The sequence below is a fragment of the Aotus nancymaae genome, unplaced genomic scaffold (genome assembly GCF_030222135.1).
Source record: "Aotus nancymaae isolate 86718 unplaced genomic scaffold, 86718_ANA_hifiasm-v0.15.2.pri h1tg000072l, whole genome shotgun sequence".
Taxonomy (NCBI): Eukaryota; Metazoa; Chordata; class Mammalia; order Primates; family Aotidae; genus Aotus; species Aotus nancymaae.
In genome coordinates, this window is record NW_026988487.1 from 5,143,211 (window position 1) to 5,168,340 (window position 25,130).

At 39.2% G+C, this 25,130-nt stretch overlaps 1 protein-coding gene across 1 annotated transcript in view; it reads right to left on the reverse strand.

Annotated features, from left to right (window-relative positions):
* CA10 (carbonic anhydrase 10) overlaps nucleotides 1-25,130 on the reverse strand; it is a 539,027-nt gene that overhangs the window by 274,441 nt on the left and 239,456 nt on the right. The gene's annotated exons all lie outside the window — the stretch shown is intronic.

The window sequence follows — 25,130 nt, forward strand, 5'->3', positions numbered from 1 at the left end:
TGTATGACTCTTAAAAAATTCTTATATACTTAGAAGGTCATGTTGATCTGTACAGTGCTGTCGCCTTTGTTATCTCCTCTGACCAACGTGGAGGAATGAGGCTGCCTACTTGTAGGAACATCAGAGATCTTTCTAATTGCTAAACTGGCTCATCTACCCAAACCCCTCACCCCACTCCCGCCATTTTTCTTCTCCTTGCCTCTTAATGGCCATGCTCATAACTTTGGGGCTGAATACTCTATTAGCCACTGCGGCATGAGAAGAGTCCTGCAGCTTCATCCATCCTCTGTCCATGAAGAAGGTGAAGAGCTTTTTTTAAATTATTGTTATTTTGAGACAGAGTTTCACTCTTGTTTCCCAGGCTGGAGTGCAATGGCGCTATCTCGGCTCACCGCAACCTCTGCCTCCAGGGTTCAAGTGATTCTCCTGCCTCAGCCTCCTAAGTAATTGGGATTACAGTCATGTGCCACCATGGCTGGCTAAATTTTGTATTTTTTTTTTTTCAGTAGAGACAGGGTTTCTCCATGTTGGTCAGGTTGACCTCAAACTCCTGACCTCAGGTGATCTGCCCGCCTCAGCTTCCCAAAGTGCTGAGATTACAGGCATGAGCCACCACATCTGGCCCTTTTTGTATTTTTCTAGGGATTTTTCACCAGAGTATAGAAAAAAAAAATCATGAGATAAACTTTAAGTCATAAAAGGGACTAAAAAAAATCTCACAATAAAAATATGCATTTGGAAATCTTATATGCACACGGAGCAAGTTCTCAGTTTGCTTATATATTAAGTTCATGCCCAAGAGGGTCAGTGCCTCCTCTAATCTATTCCTAAGCCCCCTTTACCTCTATTATTTGCAGGCTTGGTGAGGAAGCCTCTATCCTAGGCTGCGTCTGCTTCTCATGCCCACAGGAGGCAGTGCATGTAATACAAACCATATGGAATTTGGACCTCTCTAGCTTGTTCAGAGCCAGTTTAAGGTCCTTGCTCTGCCACTTTTTAGTTCAATATACTTAGATGAATTATTTAATCCTCTAAATCTCAGTTCACCTGTTACATTTTCAGAGACCTAGAAACATTAAAAAATACTATTTACATGTTCCCAACCTCCTAAGGTGGCTGCTTCATTTGCCATGTTCAGCATGACAGATAATTGCAAGACATACAAGAATTACAACCATCAAAGATATAAGTAAATTCTCTATATTCTTCTCATGATGACAAAATAAGCAGTTGAATATCTGTCCTAAGATTGGAAATCAAAAAGTGTATCCATCAGTGCTCCATAAATTGCAGTTGACTCTTCCCTGTGGCACTAAGACAGCTGTGCAGGTGGAAAATGGGGCTTAGACTTGGAGATAGGAGTCTTTGGGCAAACGGTTTGTGCTGAGTCTCAGGTGGAGTTAATTCCGCCTGACCTCATGGACCTGTTGTAAAAATTAATTGGGAAGTGATCTAAAAGGGTATGGCACAGAGTAAGCTCTTGACTGTTGGTTAAGTTGGGCACATTTCTTTTCTCCTCTTGGCACAAGGCATAGAAGTGCCACATGCTATTAAGTGGTATTTCTGTCATTTTCTGGCTCTCCTTGCCTGCTTAGAGTTCATAGTCCATCATCACTATCAGCCCTTTTTTTTTTTTTTCAACTCAACCCTTTGCTATTCTCTTTCATCAAACTCACCTGTCATTCTTTATAGCTGGTGGACCTAGCTCTCTGCCTTCTCTGTTCTTAGCCCCAAGCTATCCAGTGAATCTGGATAAAGACATACAGTTATCATTTCATCTGTAACCGTACATCTCAAATGTGTTTCACAATTCTCCCACATTGTTCCAGTCAACTCATGCGCCCACATTCAGGGATAGCTATTTCATTATCTGCCTTCCCCATCACCCAGATTTCCAATTCCAGCTCCTCACTCTCAGTTGATGACCTCGATTCTCATTTGACAACATAAAACAGAGGTACTTTATCCTCCCACAGCCAAACCTACTTCCCCAGCTGCTCCCACATGGAGACCCTCCTCTGTCCCTCCAGTTATGGGGGTGAGCTATCCCATCACCTACTGATGGCCAGCACCTCCTTTCTTGGATAGGATCCCACATTCTCTTGCGTGGAGGAGGACTTGACACCTACAGAGAAACTGTCTTTCCTTAGCATCACCAGTGAATTGGATTATTCCCATCAACATGAGTATGTCCTAATATGTCCTGGATGAAAATAGGTCCTTATTTTGATCACTATTTCTCTCTAGCTACCCTACCCCCATTTTGTGCTCCCTTTTATGTCAAAAAATTTTAAATAGTTTTTATACTGTCTTCATGATCTCATTCTATATTCATGATCTCATTCTATATTTATCGACTTTCTGAGCAACTATTTTCCCCCCACTATTCCACTGAAAGTGCTCCCATCAATGACTTCTGTCTTGCTAAATCAAAGGATCAGCTAATTGCTCTTTCCAGGAAAAACTTTGTTCTTCATCTGGCTTTTATGACACCACAGTCTCTGGATTTCCCTCCTTTCTCACTGGATGTGCTGTCTCAGTCACCATTGCTGGTTGCCTCCCTTGCTGCCAATCTCTAAAAGTTGGGATACTAGAGGACTCAATTCTTTTTTTTTTTATAGTTTTACAAATTAAGTTTATTAATATAAATAATTAGTCCCTATGTTGTAAATTGTTATAATTATTTTTTTTAAAATTTAAACCCAAAGTGGGAGGATCTCTTGAACCCAGGAATTTGAGACCAGCCTGGGCAACACAGCGAGACACCATCTTTACAAAAAATTCAAAAATTTGATGGGCATGGTGACATGTACCTGCAGTCCCAGCCATCTGGGAGGCCAAGGTGGGAGGACTGCCCGAGCCCAGGAGGTTGAGGCTGCAATGAGAGCCATGATAGCACCACTGCACCCCAGCCTGGGCTCAATTCTTAGCCCTCTTTTCTAACTATACTCACTCCTTAGATAGTCTAACCTAGGCCCATGGCTTTAAACATTTGTTATATGCCATGGACCAATAAATTTATGTCTTTGGCCCCACTCTCTCTCATAGTTTCCAGACATGTATTTTGCCTATTTGACATTTCTATTTGCATGTCTAAAAGGCACCTCAAACTCAGTAATTCCAAATTTGAATTCCTGATCTTCCATCCCTGCCAAAACCCCCTCCTCCCTCAGTCTTCTCTATTCAATGTATCAAAGGCCCATTCACTCAACGACTGCTCTGTTTCACAACCAATGTCCAATCCATCTGCACATCCTGCTTGCCCTACCTTTGAAACAGATACTGCACTGCATCACTTATCTGCACCTTGCATCTACCATGTCTTGTATCTTTTCCAGATGACACAGTGGCTTCCTGGCATTTTGTTTCCATCCTTACCTTGTACAGTCAGCTTCACACACAGCACTTAAAGTGATCTTTTAATGACTTAAACCAAGTCCTTCCACTTTTCTACTGAAAGCTTTCCAGTGGTTTCCTGTAATATCCGCATTAAAATCAAGCTTGTTTCCATAGCCTATGTGGCTCTTGACAATCAGACTTTTGGGCATTCTTCTGTAACCTGAATTCACCCTCTGCTCACTCTCCTCTGTTTATAGTGACCTTCTTCCTGTTTATTGAACATGCCAAGTCTGTACCACCTGATGGTCTTTGAGCAGCTGTTCTCTTTGGCTCAATAATCAATTTCCTGGTGTTCACCTGCTCACTCCACTTAGGTTGGCTCAAATGTCACCTCTTCCTTCAGTGGGGCCTTTCTGGCTGCCCAATCTAAAATAGCAACTCTAGCCTTTTTTCATTCTGTTTTATTTACACTAAATTACCACATTAAAAATACTTTACATATATATGTATGCATACATATTTATGTGCTTTTTTGGTTTAACATCTGTTCCTGACCAGATTTCTCTTCAAGGCTGAAGGACTTATTCCCCCAACTGCTGAGAGTCCTCAGTGGCCATCTCTTTCCCAGAATTGTCTTTAGCTGATAAGAGCCCCTGTCCAAGATCACACCTCATTCCCAGTTAGCCCACAGTCAATGACTGACCTATACACTTGTCTGAAGATGAGGGTTCCCTCGCCTCAGTGGGGGACCATTTTGAAGGGTCATCCCAGCTTCAGAGCTTTCCACAAGGTCAGCTGCAGTGTTTGCTAAGCCTGCCTCACAGTCTAGTCCTTCTTTCTTCCTTTTCCCTGCTGGACTTGAGCCCAAGATACGTTTCCAATTAACTTCCTAGGGAACCTGATCTGTAAAACCTTCATTAAAACCTAAGTTTCACCAGTGCTTAGGCCTCATCTGTCTGATTTTCAGTTATCTGCCCAGAGCCTATAACAGTGCTGGCACATAGCAGGTGTTCAATAAATAGTGAGTAAATGAACGAATAAAGTAGAAGGGCTGGGATCAGACCCAGTCCTGTATGATCTCAAAGGCGCTGTGTTCTCTGCCCCACAAACACTACCATCCAGGCAATTCTGACTTACAATTAGAAATTCAGTTCCATTTGAAATTTTGCCTTTGCTTCTCCATGCACCTGGTACCAGATGAAACTTGCAGTTAGCTAAAGCACACAGATTAATTGAAAGAACTCATTCCCACAAATGGTGAACCTGGGAGAGCTCATGCATGGCGGTGTAATTACTTTGGTCACACTGACACATCAGAAGGTCCCTGGAGATCCCAGAGTCAGGCTCAGCCCGAGGTTTCCATCTGAACTTTGAATTTCCATAGGCCTCTCTCCCTTGAAGTTAAATGACATAATTTAACAAACTTTGAGTGTGTGAATAATTTCTCCTTTTCTTCTGCCCTGGTATGTACACTGATATTAAAGACTAAAATATTTATCATGCTGGCAGTTCCTGCCTGCTGGATTTGATTTTGTTAAGAAGGTGAGTTTTCCTCTGAAAGCGTTTGACTTCCTATCTTCTTATTCTTGACTTTCACTTTAGACACTTTTGGTATTAGCTAGTTCTACACCAAAATAAAATGGGAGGCAGCCAATAGGTATAGCTAAGTATACTGACCATATTTATTCCTGACTACTAGGGAAACACAAATCCTGTTACTAAACAAAAAACCAGTTCAGATAAGGAATGATGCTATATCTTCCAAATGATTCCTGTCGCATTCACTGGATTAAAACCTGCACCATCACCACTTATATTCCAGTGATGTATTTAGTACCCTACTTTACCAAATCACTAGGAAAGCCAGGACTGTAACATCTGTCCAAATGCAGAGAGAATCAAACTCTGATTATGCTAATCTGATATCGACACAAAGACATTAGTAAAATAGGTCACTCTCACTGAATAAAATGTCCTTCGCTTTCATAACTGATATTTTTGACTTCATCTGGTTTTCTGCAAAAGCCAGAGATACAGTTGCATACATTTCAGGGAAGACTGTACCTCCAGTGAATGCATGCTCCAGCACACATGATATTTCAAAGCAGCCATGCTGTCTTTCCCATAGCCACTATAAATGTGCAGGCATTTCCTCGTCACAGGTGAGATAGGAGGTGAAAGGTGTACTGAGATATCTCTTTCCTGGCCTCTGTTAAAGAATAAAAAAACTCATTTTTCCAGCTAAAGCAATACCAAATAAGACTGCATGTCATCTCTGGTTCTGCAGAATTACACTGAAGAGGAGCTCAAAGTTCTTTGGAACTGGAAATCGGGCTTGCAGAATTAGTCACTATTTATCTGAAGACCGAGAATCCAGCTTGCTACCATGATTTCAAGGAATTGAAAGCCACACAAGTCAGGTGGAATTCAGAGGTAAATGCTGCAAATTTGAAATAGGGAAGTTCAGCGTCCTCTGCTCTTTTTACTGAGCTATTTTGAGACACAGGAAGACACTAAAGAAACATGGCAAATATTAGAAATAAAAAGCAATCCTTTATTAGAGCAAAATTACATTGTTGAGATGAAATGGAACCTGTCAATTTCCAATCACCCATTCAGAGGACAAAGACTCCATTTCAGGGAATCTTCTACAGATGTTCTTTTGATAGCTTTTTATTTAATAGTCAAATGGAGGCTTAGCTTTTTATAATTTAGTTTCCCAGAAAAAGCATCCTATTCTCTTAGATCATTTAGTACCTCTGAGATTTGCAGTATTCCCTTTTCGGCAATGTTCTCATCTCATTGACGTTACTGCAGAAAGTAACAAGAATGTCGAGAAAGACCCCTTTCGTCGACCACCTACCTGCCAGTCCATTGCCCCCTTATCCATTTTTGCTGCACTGGCTCTTTTAAACTACTACAAGTTCTTCCACTCTGTAATTGGAAATATTTTTCTCTTCAATTTTAAAAATTATAGACATATAAGTTTGCCCTGCACTGCTTGCTTAAACTATCTGTTCCTCCTCTTACTGTCATCTTTTCTTTTCATATCCTGGTAACTGAGGCTATTTAAACAGACGCACCATGAGAAGCAGGGTGATAGGAATTAATAACAGGAGGGGAGGCTCATGTCCTTTTGTGGGTTCATCCTGGAAGGTGGGAGGAAGAGAGGCTAGGGAGGGACATGGTGAGAGGGCAGCATTAGAGAAAATGTGCTCAATCCCCCTTGATCCTGCCCTTAAGCTCTTTCAGAAAACTTAATCTCCAAAGATTTAGTTTAATTTTGATTATAAACAAAATATCCTTCTGCCAATGGTAATTGATAACAATGAAAGAGCAAGGAAACACTCGAGCTGATTTCCCTCTCCTAAATCAGCTGTTCCTAACGGTGCCCAGCTTCATTTAATTGTTTTGTACTTCCTTCTACCTTGTCTCACTCCACAAAAGACTTGTTATGGCTTACAGGAAAACAAAAACATATTGTATCTAACATTATGTATAACGACAACAACAACAAAAATCAGATCAGGTTCAAGACAAATTCAGATAGAATGGCAAGATCCAGAGTAATTCAGCAGTTTATAAAGTTCCTCTAATTTTATTACAAGTGAAAATTTAGCTCTGAAGCCTTTGACACTCAAAGCGAAATGGACAATATAGTTACACGGTTCTTACAGAGAAGGGGGAAAAGCACATCAATTGTTCAAACGAAGCAAGGTTTTTCCCAGCACTTAGGGTTAAACAAATTTCTCATCTAGGGCTTCCTTCAGGAAGACACAATGACACAATGTCCTTTACAAAATGCCAATAGCAATTCCTCCAAACTGCTCATAATTTTAAGTTTTTCAAAGCAAAATGAATCTTAAAGGTGTTTGTCACTGCAAGGAGGGGACACATTTGGTCTGTAATTTATCACCTTTCAATTTATCACTGTTGTCAACTCTGAACTGTTCTATGTTAAATTTTCAAGTAAAATCCAGTCTCTGCAGTGAAAAGAATGTGGGTAGAAGACAGAGGTGACCATGCACCTTTGCCCATGGAATAAAAGTGGAGATGGCAGTGGGCCGATTTTAAACCTAAGGGATTACGTGGCATTGCATGGTTCCACTTGCCCCTCCAAGAGCTTTTAATCTCAGTCAAGAGGACATGCTCCTTGTAGCTGCTGCCTTTTCACCCTGGGCCACAGAACACATCTGACCTTGACTTGAAGCTTGAATCAGACCTTTCACAGCAGACCTGAAGACTCATGAGCAAGACATCCATGTTGATTTATACCACTGAGACTTTTGTGGTTGTTAGCATTATCACGGCAATAACTTACTAACACCCTGCCTTGACAACTTCACAAAACTGTGCAGATTAAGCGAGGGAATGATCTTGGATATTATTCACATATCCAGATTTAATGAGCAAGTGAAGAATTAGAGAAAATGGTTCATTCTGCATAGCATTACCAGATCCATTAGTTGACATATTATATGGATGCTTCTGTATTGCAATAGGCCCTGTGTATATTTGGTCTGCCAAGCAGGAATGAAAGGCTAAGCTGAGACTGCTGGTTGGAATGATACCAAAAGGACAATTTAGATGTTCAAAAGAATGAGACAGAATAGTAATGAGCTACAATAGGAGTTTGAAAACCAGAATGGAAGTCTGGCTGGTCTATAGTTAGGCACTAATCATCTGATATGATGGAGAAGCCTCTGCTGAATCTGTAGAATTCCGAATTACCTATCAGTCATTTTCGGGGGAACATCATAGAAGTGATAATGAAATCATTCATATTTCCGGATATTCTTTAACCTCGTTTGGTCTTCCTAGTCCAAATAAGTATAATAAACATTTATCAAGCACTGACCAACCATTTCAGTGCATATTAATTGGGCACGTACTATGTGCCAAATAATTTGCAGCCTCAGAAATAAGCAAACAGACCATCAGACTTGGTTAAATATCGACAAATTATAAATCATGTGAGTGATTACATGAGTAATTTACATATATTACTGTATTTCATGAAGACTAAGGAGTATAGATATCACATTCTATAAAGCCCCCACATCTAACACCCATCTCACCATGTTATATGTAGCACCTACTCTTTTGTGGACTAAGCAGCATAGTCAACTTGATGGAATAAATAACACTGACTTCGAGTCACAAGCATATTATTACATGAGTAGCCTCTATTGATATCATTTCCGGGGTCAGCTGTTTCTCTGTGAAATTAAAATTAAATTGTGGAAACACTATGTGCTAGGCACAATAATGGGAGCATTCCCATAAGCTGTAATCCTCACCACCATTTTTAAATATGAACTCCGGTCTATAAGTCAGGAAAGAGGCTGAAGGAGGTAAAGTAACTTGCTTAGGGACCACTGGAGTCCAAGTGCATTCCTCGTTTTCATTCATCCTGCCACCTTCAAAGTTTATTTACTGCACTCCATATGGTACAGTCACTACAAAGCAAATGGCAATGAAAAAGAAAAAAAGAAAAAACTTACCTGCCATTTCTCTTCTTCATAGCTAGTGCAAGAGTTTACTAACATCAGTGTCAATGATCATAAAGCTAAAAGGTCCTAAGCCTTAAATTTGCTTTTCAAATACCAGTATTTCAGAGGCAGATTACCTGACTCCAATAATATGCCTCAAACCTTGCACTGTGTGTGCCATGAAAGGGAATATTTTCATCCATTATAAGAGGCTGTCAGAGGAAAACATTTTCCTGATATCATACCCAAGAGAACAGCGTGTGAGGCAACATTATCATATTTTACTGAACTTTCATATACTCCATGCAGTATGATGTATATTTTATCTTTTGAAAAGCCTTGGTAACAAAAGGATAAAATATCTATCTAAAACTCAAAGTACATTCTAATAATGCTGCATTCACATTAATAGCATTCAAAAAAAAATCTCATAGCCTTCTGCAGGCAGTTCACTTGTCTGTGCTAAGAATCTACCCTTCAGTTACAGGAGGAAAAGCTCAACCCAATGACTTTGCCCACTCTTTGTAGCTGGGGAAGAGAAGCAAGCTAAGGGGCAGAGTAAAGGGCACCCATTAACTAAGGCTTCCTCCTGAATGGCAGGATAGTGGGAGGAATTTGTTTCCTGTGCACAGGGAGTTAAGTCTGAGCTGAATTTGCATATCTTGCTAGAATCACAAGAGTATTGATTCTAGCCTCTAAGACATATTTACATAAAGGTTTCAGGGCTCTGAAACAGCCAAAAAAAAAAAAAAAAAAAAAAAAAACTCTCAGGAAACGGCAAAGAAGACTTTGGAACTGACAGTGAGAATCCCCAGAAAAGCAGGGGAAGGAAATGCACCAATTTTTGGCAGTAAAAGAATTGAAGGCAGAGTGAGTCTAAAGACATACATGCCTAGCAGAGACATCCTTGTGTTGGTGATTCAGAGTCTCTGAGTCTCACCTGGTGCAGTTCACTCAAATGGCATCCTAGCAAGTCCCCAGGGATCTTGTTTTAAACTGTTTTGAGACTTTTGTGAAATTTCAGGAAGCCATGCTATCTTCTGGGAAACTCGAAAGAAGACTCAAGTCCCTTCAAGGTCAGACCTTTTAGGCTTGGGAAAAATTTCTTTATTTGCTTTGGAGAAATACTGCTGTCATGATGGAAGTAGCAGTGTCATGTTTCAGCAGTGCTTGCAAGAGCAGAGTAGAATGCTGTTGGATGAGAGAAGTCTGAATAACCACATCTCCCCAAGCACCAGCCTCCAAGGAAACATGTGTCTCCCAGGACTGTGCAGAAGGGATGACCCTGGGAGGCTGGGTAAGCTGGCAGCAATAGTGTTTGGTGGGGATGCTGAGTCAAATACCATTGCAATCAAAGCCTTTGATTATCCTCTTCCTGATATGACTTGGGAACTGAGGGTCACCTTTGAATTCCTTTCAGTCTTAACACTGAACTAGGAGAAGAACAAATCTTAAATTTCCATCTATTATCATTATTATTATCCACACAGAACTGAGGGCAGCCTGATAAATGAATGGCAGGGATGTGTCAGCTCTGCCTCTGTTAAATTATGCACATCATATGAAATGACTTAAAGGTTGACTGCCTAGGAGAAACAGAGACAGGCCATTTACACTGGCCAGTCCTTTGAGGCTCATGACTTTAAAAGTTATTCCTGATCTGCTCTGAACCCCAAGGAACTTGGAAATGTGCCTATTAGGGTTTCCAAAGTGCCATCATGCTTTTGGGGTGAACATCCCAGCTGCAAAAACACTAAGATCTGTCCTCATTACAAAGTAAGAGACTGAGCAATGAAGAGAGACTGCAGAGGAGACAAAGAAAGCACCACTGCCATTTTTCTTACAGAGTGAAAGCGTATATATCGTGCCCTAGAAATTAAAACTATGTGTTTTCCCCTGACTCTATAGCTGCCAGAACTGGTACAGTGATGATAACTATCTTGGGCATTTTATGTGCCATTTTTTCGAAGAAGAGTGTAAAAAAATTAACTACCCATTCAGAAATGACATTCAGTATGTAATTTGCCACCTTGCCAGGGAAGAGAGCAACAGCCAGATAACAAAGCAGACATGTAGCACCACTCCTAAGGATAAAATATGTATGGTGCTACAGTCAAAACAAACAGGCTGCAGAGGTGCAATTAATAGGCTGAAATCTGGTGATATCAGGACACCCACCTTCCCTCATGCTCTCAAAACATGGCAAAGGAAGGAAACTGGCTGAAGGTCAGGACTCCTCTGACCTATGCTGCCTTCTTCCTAAGCCCTTGATATAGGTAGAATATATTTCTCCCCTGTCTTCAGTTTCAGTGCAACGTTCTGGAAAGGAAACCAGTTGTGGAGTCAGACAACCTAAGATGGAAATTCAGCTCTGCTTCTTGTCATCTCTGTAACTCTGGGTAAATTATTGAACAACTGCACATTTCAGTTTCCTGGTTTGTAAAACTGACCATCTCAGGTCATTTGGGGAATTAAAGGAGATAAAATATGTATGTAGAAATGGAGGTAGTAGGTACTCAATATATTTAGTCCCTTTCCCTTTTTTCATTTATTTGTAATTCCAGGATCTGGGGCATTTTAGAATTCACCTATTTATTATTTCATTCAATAAACACTTATTGACTGCTTTCTGTGTATTACACACCTTGCTGCTAACCAGATGCTGTCTGATACAGCCAGAAAACTTAGTGGGCCAAAAGGAACCCAGGCTGTAGGTTGAACAGGGTCATCCATATGCAGATCCTATGCCTCATATCTGTTGATATTTCAAGCACACCATACATGTAGGAAATACCAGATCTCGTGGTAATTGGCAGGACAATTTGTTCGTCCAGACAGATTTTGTTGCTCCCACTTGAATGCCTCCTTTAGAAGTCTGTTATTAATTCACCTGAAAGGTGATCGACAAACTCTAACATTCTTCCCTTCAGTTAACAGATTGATTCCCAATAGATGGATTCCAATCTATTGGAAATCAGATTAAGGTTCTCACCAAGTGTAATCCTGAGAGTTTGTGTAACATTCAGCTTTCCCATGTCTTCATGATTCTTTTAATTTTATACTTCTAATCATAGAGGCCAACAACATAGAACACAGAACTGTTTGACTATATTAATAAAGTTACTTATTTATATATTATCTGTGGCCACTTACTTTCCCCCATTACATTCCTCCAAGTGGATAACTCACAGTTATTAACTTTCAGGAAGTCCCTATATATCATAGGATCATACCATTAAGCCCTTTGGAAATTCATCACAGATCGGTATACAGATGACATTGATGTCTTATTGCTATTAATTCCTCCTGGGCCGTTTTTAGCAGTTCATTTTTTATATCCCTACAGTGCAGAAATATGGCTCACTCCAGTATCTGTCCTTTTTGTAATCGCTAAAGGAAAGCTTGGCAGTTGTCATATATTACACTCTTGAGGAAAATGCTAGTAATACATCGAATTGATTGAACAGCATGGACTCAAAACTGCTTGGCATAGGGCTATTTCCTCACTGCTATTCAGATTTTTGTAAAAAAAAAAAAAAAATCTTACCTTTTAGATTCGGAAACTGTGAATCATTAACAGGCAATGTGTAGAATAAGGATCACATACTTGGAAAAGCCTAAAAGTTCCTTCCTATTTCCTCTCTTTAGGTTTTGAACATATTTCCAGCATGTATTTACAGTGCTGCATGCTATGCTGCTGGAAACACAGTGTCATTGGCTGGAAGCTGATTGGCATCTGGGTTCTGAAATAGCCCAGGACTTCCCAGGCTCTGGAGGAGTAGAAGCTTAAACTCATAACGAAGTTGAGAACATTGTGACTGCTAAGGCAATGAGCAAAAGCCAAACCTATATGCCAACCTTTTCATTGCAAAGGCATCACAAGAAGGACTGTGGTCTTGGAGGAGGCAAGCAAGGAAACAAGACTGGCATGGTTTGTCTGTGTCCCCACCCAAATCTCACCTGGAATGGTTGCTCCCACAATTCCCGTGTTATGGAGCAGACCTGGTGGGAGGTAATTGAATCACAGGGGTGGGCCTTTCCCGTGCTATTCTCCTGAGAGTGAATACATTTCACGAGATCTGATGGTTTTATAAAAGGGAATTTCCCTGCACAAATTCTCTTCTCTTGTCTGCTGCCATGTGAGACACGCCTTTGACCTTCCACCATGCTTGTGGGGCCTCCCCAGCCATGTGGAACTGTGAATCCATGAAACCACTTTTCCCTTATAAATTACCCAGTCTCAGGTGCATCTTTATCAGCAGCATGAAAACAGACTAATACAAAGATGTACTAAAAAAGGAATTAAGATGAAAGTAAGAAAAGTCATAGCTCCATATAATCATACCTGTGCTTTCTCCCTGCCTCTCACCTTTGTGAAGGAGGAAGTGGCAACTGGGCCTGGGAGATCGAAATAACAGGGCACAGGCAGTTCAGTTTGAATCATTCTTCAGGAGGCCAAATCATGGCCACTGGAGTCCTTTCTGATATGAATATTTGTAACGAATCTGAGGTTTTCTTTCCAACACCAGCTACAATAGTTGGTGATCCACCTGGGTTCACTTTTTAAGGCCACTGGACATGTCCCCCAGCTTCTATTAATTTTGGCTGCAATCAACTCACCTTTCTTCTGGGAATTGCCCTTGACCTGTAAGAACAGTGGTGTGCTGATAAATCTGTATCATCCAGCTCTCCAGCCAAAATAAATAAATAAAATTAAATAATAAAGCCCTGATATGTAGCATTTGCAGGTTTCTGTGGTGTTAACACACCCTACCATGGTGGATTTCAAGTCACCACCTTGATGGCACCCAATGTGGAGGTGGGAATAGAGACACATGTTGGGCTCTGAAAGGCAGAATAAACCAACTTGTTAAGGATACCACTGTACAGGAGACACCTTGCCTGGGAATGCCAGGAAAAGATGTGCCTTTTAGAAGGTACTGAAGGCTGCCTCTCTGTCCCCTAGGAGTGAGTGGCAGGACAAGAGCACTTTGATGTTATTCACACTTAAGAGGTCCCTGTGTGTGTTAAGCTGTCCATGCCTTGTTATATAGAAAGAGACAAGGCTGGGTGATTTATAAAGAACAGAGGTTTAAGTGACTTACAGTTCTGTAGGCTGTACAAGCATGGTACTGGCATCTGCTTAGCTTCTGGGGAAGCCTCAGGGAGGTTTTACTTATGACAGCAAAAGTGTCAGCAGGCAAGTCACATGGCAAAAGCAGGAACAAGAGCCAGAAAGGGGGATGATACCACACATTTTAAACAACCAGATCTGGTGAGAACTCACGAGGACGGCACAAAGAGGATGGCCCTAAACTATTAATGAGAAATCCACCTGCAAAGTCCAATTACCTCCTGCCAGGCCCTACCTTCAATATTAGAGATTGTAATTCAACATGAGATTTGAAGGGCACAATATCCAAACTGTATCACTGTGGGATCAGGCTATGGTTGGACTCCAGTTAAACTCGCACCTTTGCTGAACTTCTCCCCAGGCCTACTTCCCCCATTCCCTTGCAGCTTTCACCTGAGAACACTTGTTCAGAAAATTATTTGCATAAGAATCCTCATCTCAACCTCCAAACCTATGCTTAGAGAGCATCAGACTCTGGAAGGGTGACACAACATTTATTTTGAACTGATAATTTTGTGAAAATCTTATTCTATTTGAATTTGACAAGCTCAGAATAAATGATGTGCAAGTCAACAAACACTGAACTGATTTCTGTATTCAAACCTACCTAGCAACGATGCATTAAATAGCAACATACTAAGTATAATATGTATTCATTTTCTCCATCATATCACAAGTAATGCATTCTGCTTATATTGAGAAATTAGTGAAAATAGTTACTTGGCTTAAAGGGAAACAAGAATGGCTTTTCCTTAACTTAAAAAAAATAAGTTTCTGAATATTTCAGAGGAAAATGCACATTGAGAAAAATCTCTGCTCCTTAGATGAGATGTGAAAAATATTCCTGATATGAAGGTGGCAGAAAATATTTTTAGGCAGGTGAGATGCTGATAGTTTTATAGGTTTCTATTAGATATGACATACCAAGCTGTGTGAGTGTATACATTTTCACCCACTGGTAAAAATGAAACCATGTGCCTTCATCTTATGATATCATATGTAAATGTTTGAAGGGCACAATATCCGAACTGTATCACTGTGGGTTAGAGCATGCATGTTTCAGAGTTAAGGGCCAGAACAGACTGACATCATATCAAGTGTCATATCTGATGAAGATCTGAGTAAAAACAGAACACGCATCTTTTCAGAACATTAGGTGGGAAAAGACAACATTAACAAAATAAAACTTAAAAATTCGCCTTACTGAATAGACACTGGGTTTGCTGTATGAGAAAAACAGATATTAGGCTGAGTGGCTTATTTCAATATTATCTGCAGTTTGGATCTTGGCCCTAGTATATTATAGAGCAAGGAACTAAAACATCTAACTTTTTAAAATGTTAAAAATATGACATACTGGAAAGAGATGGCTTACTTTAGTTATTCTTAATCTTTCATGCAACATTAATAAAGTTGTATCTATATGACATTAAATCTTCATCGGAAAAAGTAAGTCTGAGAGTTGCTCAGATGTTCAATTGTTTACACTGCATAGACTTCCCAAATTGCATTATTTATCCCAGTTTCTCAGTTTTAATCCAGTTCTTTTGTTTCAGAAACCAAGCTTAGAAGAAAATGAGCATTTCCTTAAGTCCTTCTAACAGAATCTACTATATTTCTTTTCTGAGGTAGTGGATAAATTATTTTTATTTTAATTTTCCAACCAAAGATAGCTGGTTTATAGGCAATAATATCCCTTTAATAAGATTAAAAGTCTCTAAAGTTCACATAGAACAACTTTGTGAATTTATTCAAATAGTCAGGCTTACAAAGAGTAGATCAACCAATTTCAGAGCCTTCTTGGGGAGAATGCACAACTGATACCAGCTTTTTAAAATCAACATCAAAAGCTTATCTTGGGTGTACGTGACTGTTTCTCCCACGGTCCAGGAGACCTACCAGTCTTGTGTTTTTAACTAATGTAAAACCATTTGTCTTAGGCTGCTTGACAAGTGAAGCTAGCTGGAAAGAAGTCTGTAAAAATTAGGTCATGGGTTTTTCTTTTCTCTCCCATGTTTAGATCGATGGTAACAGAGCTGAGCAGCAAGCAGTGTTATGTGAATAGCATATTTTATTGCCTATGTTTAAGAGGCTGGTTGTTTTGTAAAATGCCTCTTAGTTTTGTTTGTTTGTTTTTTGAGACCGAGTCTCACTCTGTCACCCAGGCTGGAGTGTAGTGGTGCAATCTTGGCTCACTGCAACCTCTTCCTCCCTGGTTGAAATGATTCTGCTGCCTCATCCTCTCGAGTAGCTGGGACTACAGGTGTGCACCACCACGCCCAGCTAAATTTTGTATTTTTTCATTAGAGACAGGGTTTCACCATATTGGTCAGGCTGGTCTCGAACTCCTGACCTGGTGATCTGCCTGCCTTCCTCGGCCTCCCAAAGTGCTGGGATTACAGGAGTGAGCCACTACGCCTGGCCAAATGCCTGTTAGTTTTATTTGTAGGATTACGTAACCAGAAAACTAAAGTGGTATGATGTGATGGATATTGAGCTCATGAGATTCCTGGAGAACAGTCTCTCTTCTAGGAATTCATCTGCCTATAAATTAATTAAACATCTCAAGTTAGTCCTTCTATACTTTTAATAAAAATTATACTCAGTTCTGGGATAACTTAAATTTTCTCTAAGTATTGTCACTAAAATTGTACAACTGTCAATCTTTCTGTGTTTAGTTAAAATGTTCTATGAAAGGGGAGAACCAATTCCACCCATACAGAAAAGAGAAGGCACAGGTTCCTTGGTCATATATACACAGAACTAGGAGAAAATAGGGAGGAAGGGAAAGGACAGGGAAAGAGACACAGGGAAAAGAAAGAGAGAGAGAAGGTTGGAAATAAAGACTGGAGAGAAAAGAAAAGGCTAAGAGAGAAAAAGAGATTTAAAAAAGGAGAAAAAAATAGAAGTATAGAGAAATAAAAAACATGACGCAGGAAAGAAGAGCAAAATTTTTTCTAATACTCACCAGAGGAGTAAAGATTGAGAGATAATTAGAGACACTTATGCAATACGAAAGCCAACAACCAGGTGTTTCCTTGGGAGATTTGCCTAATGACTGCACTGATTTTCTGGATGATGTCAACAGGTGAGCATTACAAAGAACTGCCAAGACAGTGAGCAGCAATCCTCAGCCTAGATCTAAGCTCAGCAATGGTGCATGAGAACCTGAGACCCACAACAGAATGCCTCTGTGCTGAATCCATTTCCCAACTTAAAATACAACATCTTAGTCTTTCACGTTTTGCTTCTGTTTCATCACTTTTCACTGCTACACACTGAAATCTTTCACTCCCTGCAAAAAGCTCGGCTCTGAGTACAAACACAATTACCTTGGTCTCATTTTTAAAATCTGTAATCAAAGTCCTCTTTTATAACATTCATTTTGTTCTGAATCCTTCATTCCAGCTACTCAGAGCACAAAATACCAAAGGAGAGAGTCTGTATCTAAAACTTTGAGGAATAATTTTGATAGCGGTTGAGAAGAAGATGATGCAAGTATCTTCCAATGCTAGTGCTTTAAGGAATGCTTTCCTTTAGGAGGATTTACATCCTAGTTAAATCCTCATTCCAGGGTGGCTGCAAGCAAATATATTCCACATATCCCATCTAACCACTACTCACACAGAATCAAAGTACATACAGGTTGGAAGGGGGTTCACAGGTCAAGTCAAAGCTCTCATCTGATGCTTCAGTGTGTTCTACAATTTCAAGTATTCCTGAATGCCCATCAGAACTCTTTTTGTGCCAAGGGTCTCAATGAAACAGAAGGTCATTCAATTTTCACATAGCTTGAATTCCTACATTGAATTGAAGTCTGGCCAAAGCTGCTTCCAAAGAGCAGGGCTAGTTCTCTCTATGTCTCAGCCTGCACAGAAAAGGCACGATTAAAAGTCAGCTGTAATGACTTCTTAAAATCTTTTCCTTTCCAATAGATGCATAGATTGACAGAGAAAATTGAATATAGAACATTTTGATTTTTCATTACTTTTTCTTCTTCTGGACTTTATTTTGTCAATGTCTTTTCTATTAGTTAATCTTACCGTCAGCACTAGGGGAACTGATGGCAGTATTCCAGATACTGTCTTATCAGTGAAGGGTATTGCATGACAATGGCCTCACTTGTCATGGATGTAGAACCTATGTACTTTGTAATTAGACTGAATTCATCTCTTAGCATTTTTCCTGTGTTATTTACTCAACTAAGCACATTATCCACTAACTTCCTTTACTTTTTCACATGTAGTGTTGTTACAGAATATCTTGCCCAGCCTGAATCTGTGACATTTTATGTAAATATATGTTTTAGAGGAGAGTTTTATCTTCATGCCTACTGATTTTTAACCTTTTGGGTTGGCGGTACTAGCGAGGTGGCTCTGAATTCTTCTTCTGTCTTTTCAAGAGTTGAAATCACTTCACCTCTCAGTACCTATGCTACGAATTCTAATGCAAACATTAGTTTCTTTGACAGAGAAATTCAAGTGGGAGTTGTATTTTCTTGCTGACACCACCACCACCTGTGATGGTAGCTGACAACATGTTCTTCTCTGCCAGTCACTGGCTTGATAATTTGCATTATAACCTGCCTAATGAGTGCATTTTTCCATATAATTCTCTCCACCACCACCTTGTGAAGAAGGTAGTATGCTGATGGTACTTTTAAAAATGAGGAAACCTAAGCTTAGAGAAGTTAAGGCAAATAAATCCTTTATTTGGTAATCAAAGATAATCCTGGTTCACTTCGAATCACCCAGCACCTTCTCACATGTACCGACGACAGTACTGGCTAGGCAATGGCAATCTAAAATTCAAACCCAATTCTCACATCTGGTCATCCGTGGCCCTCTATTCTCCCCCAAATGGAGGTACACATTGTCTTACTTACCTTTCTTCCCCTAACCACAAGTTTTTAAAGTGCTCCTCAGTTTTTGGAAACCTCAACTTGTTCTGGGCTTTATTCTCTGTGAAACCATTTACAAATCATTTCTCCTCTGGTCCTCCTTGGCCGTAAGCCCTTTCTCCTACATCTCTTACATGCCATTTAACAATATTATTTCTCATAAAATTCCCTGTGCAGCCACATCCGTATCTTTAGCCCGTACCAGTTCCTTTTTTGGTACTATCATTTGTAATTGTATTACCGTAATCTTATTTTTAAGAGGTTCCCAATCCACTAGAGTCATCTTCCATGAGGCAATGAGATCACATCAATTTTAACCATGATATTTTTAAAATCTGCCTTTTGAAGTTTTCATATCCATGTCTGGCAATGCCTATTTTTTTTTAAACCTTGCTACCATTATTTCTAAGACAACACACCTGCTTTTTCCTAGAGTTACTGTCCATTCCACATCACTAAGCCTTTCCTTGTTGGTTAGAATTAGATTTAAATAAACAGACCCCTTGGTGCTTAAAGACAACTAGTGAGCTTTAAATGAGTAAGGATACTTATCCATGAAAATTTAACATCAGTCATCCAATAAAAATCAGCATGACTGCAACACATTTAGATGACAAAATCGATCTATCTTCTTCTTTTCTTTCCACTTTCTGTACATGGAGTAAGATCATCTGACATTTAAAGATCCTCCTGCAACCTACATATATTTCTACCTCCCTTTTCATGCTAGCTCATATCCTAGCACCTCCATTAAAGTCTTATTGGACCAACCCAACTTCTTATTCTCATTAAAACATTAATGCCAAGATGATTGATTTGCTAATTAATCATTTCTTAATATCTATTCCACTATTATCTCAAATAGTTATTTAAATCAGTTACTGCCATTTAACTTCTATGTATCTATATTTTCTCCCAAAACATATCGTAAATTTTTTGAAGGAACATAAAAGCCTCAAACATAAAAGGTTTCAGAACATAGCAATGTGGACATGTTGTGAATGGCAATGATTAAATACAGTCAACTAAATTTTGCAGTCAGGTTCACAGGAAAATTTAAAAACAGAGAAGTGATAAGATTTTAAATACCAAACTAATTCACATTTTATATTTTTTTCAATTTATTTTAATAGTCATAAAAACACAATAACTGAAGATTAGTTTTGGTAACAGATTCTGTGGATATCAAAGTTATTTTCCATCATGGGCCTTCTCACATTTCCTCCACTTTGGATCAAAGCAACTATTGGTGAATTTCACCTAAATGCTTTTCTTGGTAAGCAAGGGTACTCTTGGTTCAGTTCAAATCAGCCAGCACTGTCATAGATAACCCCACGAATATAAAATGAAAATGTGAAAGCATATTTATGATAAGGAGCTCTTAATCTAAGGGCTAATATCTATAGTATATTTGTCTTATTATTCCTTACAAGGAAAGCAATATTAATACTATAGGCCAAGGTTCAGATGCTAAAATAAATGTAAGTAAGGTGCTTAAGAACCAAATAAAGAGAGATTTCAGTTAGCTAAAGAGATCAGGAGGAGTTTAATGAAAGAGATATTATTGGAGCCACAGAGGTTTAATAATAAAAAAGCAGGGGTTGGGACTCCTTAGGCAAGTGGGGTGAAGGGCATATTGTGCCCAAAGCACAGATCCCAGGAAAAGGTGAGAGGGACATTCAGTTTTTTTTTTTTTTCTTGAAGGTTACACTCTCACTGGGAATAAAAGGTATGTACAAAATATAGTATAAATGTCTCTGGAAAGGAGACTCGGGGCTGTATTACAAGGGCTGTGAATGCCAGGCTGAAGCATTTATACCTCATTTATAGACAATTATGAGTTTTATTAGCTCATATTTATTTCATGGGAAATGTGGAAACTTCCATGTAGATATACCTATAGCTTTGTGTTGAATGTCTTCCGATCATCCATTTGGATCCATCTTTACCTTGCTTAGGGGCTTGGAGGCTAGCTTGCATGGACTGATTCAACAAGCACATTTGGCTTCTGCCTTCTTTCCATAAGAGGGGAGGAAGGGATTGCAGTTAGGGCCTTGTTCCCTCTTCAGCCCAAGGGTTGCCCTGAGCTGGTTGCTTCTCTCACTGAAGGTCAGGTGTTCCTCTCCATGGTTGGTTCTTTTGGTCTTCAGGTTCTGGTCATCACTCCCTCTCCTCAACCCTTCCAGACCTGTGGTGGTTATAAATGATCCATCTGTGAGGGATCCTCATGCAATGTTCCATGTCTCTTGCTGAGACTCTTCCTGATATAAGCCCCAGGTATCAAGAAACCAAAAGGAAATTGGTGACAACAGTAGTTTTAGCCTCCACTGGGCAAAATTTCAAAAAAGAAACTTGAAGATATGGGGGAAAGTCTGCTTCTTTGAGATAATCCATGTAGGTCCACTGATGCCTGGTCTCTTCTCTTTTTTGCTTTTCTCTCTTTCTCTGTCTCTGTTTTTGAAGATGGGGTCTCATTATGTTGCTCAGGTCTTGAACTCCTAGCTTCAAGTGATCCTTGCACTTAAGCCTCCTGAGTAGCTGGAATTACAGGTGCCAGCCACTGCACCTGTATATTACTTTTATATTCCTGACTGCCAATAGGCTGAGGTCAATTATTTCTACCACCTGCCTCCTCCCCAGAGGTTTCAAAATCCTCTCCCCTCTGTATCAAGAACAGATTGTATTCCAAAAACTTGGTGAAATGTTGATGAATGTTGGTGAAAGTCTGTCAAGTTGTTAGGGAAATGAGAGATCACTTCACAACCAATAGGATGGCTATTTAAAAATTAATAAGTAACAACGAAAAAAACCAAGTGTCTGTGAGGATATGGCAAGATTGGAATCCATGTGTTGCTGTCGGGAATGTAAAATACTATGGCCACTGTGAAAAATACTGTGACAGTCCTCAAAAAGTTAAACATAGATATGCCCCAGTAATTCCACTCCTTGCTATACGCCTAGAAAAACTGGAAGCAGGGACTCAAACAGTTAGTTGTTTACCAATTTTCATAGTAGTATTATTCACAGTAATCAGAAGCTGGATGCAACCCGAATGTCTATCAACAGAACAAACAAAATGTGGTATATACATGCAATGGAATATTATGTAGCCTTAAAAGTGAATTAAATGGATACATGCTCCAACATGGATGGACCTTGAAAACATTATGTTCAGTGAAATAAGTCAGACATAAGATAAAGATTATATAATTCTACTTCTATGAGGTACTGAGAGCAGGCAAATTCATAGAAACAGAAAGTAGGCGGCACTGTTCACAATAGCAAGGAACCAACCAAAATGCCCATCAATGATAGACTGGATAAAGAAAATGTGGCAGATATACACCATGGAATACTACGCAGCTATAAAAAGGATGAGTTCTTGCTCTTTGCAGGGACATGAATGAAGCTGGAAACCATCATTCTCAGCAAACTGACACAAGAACAGAAAACCAAACACTGCATGTTCTCACTCATAAGAGGGTGTTGAACAATGTGAACACATGGACACAGGGAGGGGAACATCACACACTGCAGCCTGTCGGGGGGGGGGATAGGGGATGGATAGCATTAGGAGAAATACCTAATGTAGATGACGGGGTGATAGATGCAGCAAACCACAAAACACTGCGTACACGTACTTTGATCAGGGCAAAAAGACATGAACGATAAAAATTTTTGTGAAATTTTACAAGTTCAATAGCTAACAAGGGTCTCAATCTTTAAAACAGTCAGTGAGGCTTAACTCAGCGTAAAACATCATTTATATTATAATCAAACTTCTTCATATATGGAGACTTTAAACAACCTGAAACCACAAAGAATTATCTCCCTATCCTCCTCCTTTCTGATTCTTGAGTTAATTTAATAGCTTTAATTAGAATGGATTAATTAGCTCCAAACAATTTAGCAATTGGAAGTTAAATTTAACAGGGTCAAAGGTTGGAGATTGGTTCCGAGGTAGGAATCTTACATCTATATGCAACTCAGCCTTAAGGGCGTGCCGTTTGTAAAAATACAATTACATATTTAATATCCCTTATGCAAAATGCTTGTGATCAGAACTGTTTCAAATTTTATTAATTTTGGATATTTGCATTTATATATCTTGGGGATGCGACCCAAGTCTAAATAAAAAAATTCATGTATGTTTCAAATACGTTATGTCTTATGTACGTAGCCTGAAGGTTTTTATATGCGACATTTTAAATAACTTTTTGCATCAAACAGTTTGAACTGCATTTTGACTGCAACCTGTCACATGAGGCTAAAAGGCGAAATAAATCTCATTTTTAAGTGAGAATGAATTATTTCTCTTACATTCAAGGCACAGTGCATAGGATGAGAAGTTTACTCCAGAGTAAAGAATAACTAACCTTCCTTGTTATTCTTGTACTGAGGTTGAATTTTAGCCTTAAACTATGGTAAATAAAGTCCTTGTTCCTTCATTTGAGTCCAATGTCAGGCCAAATATGTTAAAATAAACATAGTAACACAAGTCAGGGGTTTCCAGAGAGCTGCATCATGGTTTTGTGCATAAGATACATTTAAACACCAGGAAGAATAATGCTTGTGGAAAAAATGTGACACAAAACACATAGTTACTGGGGTGCTTTTCACCTACTGACGCCCAGCTGGTCTCAGACTTCAAAATGTGGCATCTTGCCCAAATCCTACAAAACTTTTCAGTCTTACAGGGCGATTTTCAAATCTATTATGTTGGGTATTTCTTTAAGGGAAAGTGAAATTCAGAGCAGTGATCTGAATTCTCACTTTCAAAACAAGTCTCCAACTCATTAAACATCACCTTCAAAACATGATGATGCAAACATGATTTACCTACTGTCTATCAAATTAAGGCATTTCATTACCAAATAATTTATCCTACGATCGACTATATTTTATTTTCTACCTTTCACCAATGCAAAAGGAACCATCAGACAGTTCTCAGCTCTTCAAATCACCGACAACAAAAGTTGTGCCAGATATAAATATTTACATCATGAAAAGCAAATGTTGCCAAGACTCCAAACTCCAATGCATTTGAAAATTGGTTTGGATCAGGTATACTTTACTGAATTGGAAAGATACAAAATCATCTGTTCAAAATAAAAACCTCTAAAACATAAAAACCCCAAATCATAACATGTGAGTGATTTTTTAACACTAGACAATCTCCCAATCTCTTCTTTCCCAATAAATTTTACGGAGAAGCTATGTTGACATTTTTTTCTCTTTCACATCAACATTTTTCCTTTAAGACATTCTGATGGAAAATAAAAACCATATATCCATTGTGTGTGTTAGCCTGACACATTTTTCATCTCAATCCCAATCTATACTTTATCTAAAAACCCTTCAAATGCTTACGATGACTCTTGGGAAAAGGATTCAGCTCCCCAGCATGCCTCAGGATCTGCCCTCTTCTATCCTCTCCAGCCTACCATCTTGCAAGTCCCTCTTCAGCCTCTGTGTTCAGCTTTGCTGGCTATCTTTCAGGTAGTTTCTGGAACTCAGGCACCAAACCCCATTCTGTATCTTGGACTTTTCTCCCTCTGCTTTTCCTTTTGCCTAGAATGCAATTATCTCCTACATCACCCTTTCCAAGAAAAAAGGATGACTGAATATTTCATCATAACTGCAACTTCTCTTTCTTAAATACTGACCAGCAAAGGCACACATGTGCATGACTTTAAATAAATAATTCATCGTTTTTAAAGAGAGGTGTACTTAGAAACCATGGCAAGTTCCTTGTAGGATTTATAAAAATAACACTGAAAATGGAGCAATAATTAGGATAGCTTAGTTTTATACGGAATTAAAGCAATAAACCAAATGACCTATATACAACCTTTCCACAAAATGCTTCTCAAGTCGTATTTACAACTGTACACAAATACTAGGTAACTAAATAGTGTCCACCACATGCAATGTCTTTTAAAACTTGCCTTTTGAGCTGAGTCAGTCACTTACACCTTTTTGATGAGTCATTAGGGTGTGTGTGTTTGTAACAGTTACATTGTATGAGAAAATATATTTCAATATATCAGAAGGAGAAAAAAATTAACTTAACAAACTTCATGGTATTTATGGTGAACAGACCGCACAAAGGAAGAGAGAACAGAGCCCAATCAGCCCAAACCCTAATGAATCAGCCGCTGGTATTAACAAAAGCTGTCAACAATTTTAACCTCAATTTTTTTGCACACATGTTATTTTCCATATCTCTTGAGTTAGCAACAGTTTAATTACCTTCAAACACAAT